Source organism: Gavialis gangeticus, unplaced genomic scaffold (genome assembly GCF_001723915.1).
Source record: "Gavialis gangeticus isolate Ggan-Ray unplaced genomic scaffold, GavGan_comp1, whole genome shotgun sequence".
In the NCBI taxonomy this organism is placed as follows: Eukaryota; Metazoa; Chordata; order Crocodylia; family Gavialidae; genus Gavialis; species Gavialis gangeticus.
Genome location: NW_017729027.1, coordinates 38761805 through 38762252, shown reverse-complemented (window position 1 = coordinate 38762252; position 448 = coordinate 38761805).

Sequence of the window (448 nt, the reverse complement as noted above, 5' to 3'; positions counted from 1 at the left end):
CACTCAGCAGTGGAGGGCTCTTCTTGAGGCTCATCCTCCTTGGTCGCACAACCCTGTAGGGAAAGAAAAAATCTGTCAAATTCCTCCTCCGCTTCTCTGATTCCCCTCAGCCTGCTAACCTCCTCCTGGAGCTCCCTCACCCACGCCTCCAGGGCCCTAAGGCGGGCGCCTGCAGGACAGGTGTGGGGGTCCCCAGTCCCTGCCCCCCCAGGCCTTGCTGGGCAGCTCCCGCAGGCCAGGGGGTTGGGGGACGCCAGCCCCCCCTCGGGCTCCGTCTGGATGGAGGCCTCAGACAAGCCCCAGGAAGGCCGCGCCCCCCTGGCAGGGGCACTGGCAGCACTCCGGGTAGACACCATCACTGGAGTTGCTGAGTATCTAGCTGAGTTCAGGTCCTCAGCCCTGCGCTAGCAGGGGTCAGACTCTGGGCCCCTCCTGCTCACCCTCTGGC